The sequence below is a fragment of the Prosopis cineraria genome, unplaced genomic scaffold (assembly GCF_029017545.1).
Source record: "Prosopis cineraria cultivar Desert tree isolate PC_DT_omini unplaced genomic scaffold, ASM2901754v1 PC11, whole genome shotgun sequence".
Classification (NCBI taxonomy): domain Eukaryota; kingdom Viridiplantae; phylum Streptophyta; class Magnoliopsida; order Fabales; family Fabaceae; genus Prosopis; species Prosopis cineraria.
In genome coordinates, this window is record NW_026555342.1 from 93,360 (window position 1) to 96,361 (window position 3,002).

At 32.4% G+C, this 3,002-nt stretch overlaps 1 long non-coding RNA gene across 1 annotated transcript; it reads right to left on the reverse strand.

Annotated features, from left to right (window-relative positions):
• Positions 1–1,038: 1,038 nt before the first annotated feature.
• Positions 1,039–2,143, reverse strand: LOC129285029 (uncharacterized). The gene is made up of 2 exons (XR_008587060.1): positions 1,767–2,143; positions 1,039–1,649 (listed from the first exon to the last, which is right to left on the reverse strand). It is a non-coding gene; the product is annotated as an uncharacterized LOC129285029 (long non-coding RNA).
• Positions 2,144–3,002: the final 859 nt, after the last annotated feature.

Below are 3,002 nucleotides of genomic sequence, written 5' to 3' on the forward strand. Positions count from 1 at the left end.
TAACGTACAAGAGTTAGACGGCAATGACAAATGCTTTTCCAATGTTATTAATGTGATTAGAAAGAATGTCTACTAATGACAGTGGTGATCAGAAAATAGGCAAGAAGAAGCAGCGCGTAGCAATGAGTATCCCAAACAGTGGTGATATGGGAAAATTAATTTTACTGACAGATAGACAACTTCATTAAATGAAATAACTATTCATCTGAACAAAAATGAAGACAATTAAATTGAATCATTGAAATCGAGACTCCATAAATGTAAAATGAAAAATTAAAAACTCCACAAGTATTCAGCTAAACAAAAAGCAAGAAAAAAAAATTTAAAATAAAACACCTTGGTGGCCTTTGACGAAAATGACAGGCATTAAACAGTCCTAAAAAGAATGGAATACAAAATTTCCAAATAATAAAATTGTTTGATTCGCTTTAGCTTGTATATCAATCCAAACAAAAGAATTGATAGTTTAGAAATAGTTATAAAAACATTAAAAAAATAAGACATCTTGGTGGCCCTTGTCAATAATTATAACCGTCAGTGGGTATAACAAAAAATAAAAGATTTTGGTGACCCTTACCAATTAAAAATGTGATAATTATTTAATGTAAAAATTCTCTCAAAATGTGAAGAAAAAGTTTATCAGTAAGATGAACAAAAGGTCTACGTCAAAATTTGAAAAGACTATCTTGTTTAATTAAATATTTTGATAAAATATTTATTTTAAAAGCATATAAAAGTATACTAAATGCATTTGCCTAATATAATCATATAAAGACTTCTAGAAGTAAATGAGTATGACACAAAATATTATACGTAAGGCATTTCATTAACTTCATATTGTATATTAAGGCATACAATTAAAGTGGTCATTAAAATTTAGATGAAAAATGAAATTAATGACACAGGCAAAATATGAAACTTGAAGACTGAAAATTAAGGTGAAAAGGAGCAATTGAAGCGTTGCTTTGCAATGTTTGGGATAATTATATGCTGGGCATGGGAGTAAATAAAAGACTAAAAAGCACAATATAGTAGAAGAAAGAGAAAAGTGAAACACTGCCACAACTTGTTCATATCAACACTAAATATTCCCACCACAAGAGAATCGGAATCGTCCACATAATATAAAAGAAACAGCATGGATAATTACAAAAGTGGAGCCAGAAAATAAAAGATGAGAAAATATTAGTTGACTATTGAAGTAGGACAACATAAGTCCTAAAGAAGATAACTGGTTCTTTTAATTCACATATCATGGGCCTAAAAACAAAAATAAACACAAAAGAGGCTGATCATCATGGAGTTCATTTAGGAGAGTAAGCTTGGACAAGGGCAGCAATCTTCTGACCAGCTTCAACAGATTCAGGACTCCAAAAGACACGAGTAGTTGGAGAAAAGTTCCTTATGGCTTTAATCCCTGCATATTAGAACCAATAAGAAGATTTTCAGAAACCATGCTCAACCATCAAGACGTCCCACTCCTCTGCTTCAGTCCGAGCTCCACAGATAATCTTGCAGTGGTTGTTCAATCCTTCACCCCCAAGTTGAACAGTAAAGCCCTTGATATAGTAGCACTTTCCCTCATCAATGCTTCCAAAGAAATGTTAGATGAGATGGTCCCCAACTACTGAAGCAAGCATCCTTTCACTCTACCAAGTGTCGACAAGGGTGAGAAGAAAAAAGATGACAAAAGAAAAAAAAATCAGCACCGAACACCAAGAAAGATTAACACCAAAGAAAGGAAAAAAAAGAATCACTCAACATACATGATTATCAACAAAGATAAAGTCAAGTGAAAGTAATTTCTTCGCCATGCTCTGCTCCATAGATATCGAGCTTTGTTTTCAGAAAACCATGATTCACTCGAACACGGATCTCCTAGCAAGTGTCTGATGGATGAAGGTCACTCAACTTCCAAGTAAAAACATAAGACATGATGGAGAAACGGAGATGAAGATGACAAAGATTAGAGAGAAACAATAGCGAGAGGAAGGCAGAGAGATATGATGAGATGACGGTGTGAGCTAAAGAGAAGAGCAACAGGCGAATATAAAGGCACCAAGATACTTAGTAGGTGGTTGCAATAAATCCCTGCATCATATTAAATGAAATCACTTAACCAACAAATTAACTGAAAGGTGCAAAAAATTAAATGACTTAAATGAACGCAGGAATAGAAAAGAAACCTCAATCCTCACGCACACTGAGAAACAAAACCAAGAGTAAAGGAATACTGAATGAACACAGACCCGGTATGGGTAAGACACGTCTTAAAGCACTGTGATGATGAAGCACGAACATATCTGAAAAGAAATGCAGAAGCACAACGTAATAGAAGCCATATTACATGGAAAGAAAGGAATCCAACACAAGCCCTGTTGATAACGATAAGAGCCAACTTTTAAAAAGAGAGGGAAGCATGAAAATCGAATTGTTTTAATTTTTTTTTTGAAAAAATGGGAAACATAGACGTACCAAAAAGCATCAAGAAGTTCAGAGCCAAAGATGAGCCGGCACTATTCATATGAGCCGGAACTATTCATCCTACAGGATAATATGTCAAGAGCCATATGATGAGGCGCGCTCGGCTTAACGTGAATTGATTAAAGAGATTGATACCAGTTCTTAAAATAATAAAATAAAAATAATTTTAAATAGACCCATAATATTTGTGAGGAAATTGAATGCACTCTCTCACTCAGAACACTTATGAGAATTGTGACTAATGAATATTAAATGTTCTCATGTAGTGTTTGTTTGGGTGGATTTGGATTTCAAATTGATGTATTTAAAATTTATTGTTTGGATAATTTAAATAACAAAGATTATTATTATTATTATTATTATTAGGTAATATTTTGAGAGTATATTTAAAGATTTAAAATAATAAGAGCTTATAAAGGATTTTAAATTATAACAGAATTTAAATAAATTTTGGATTTGGATAAAATCCAAATTCATAAATTTTTAAATGTCTAAATAAAAAATTTAAGCCAAATTCA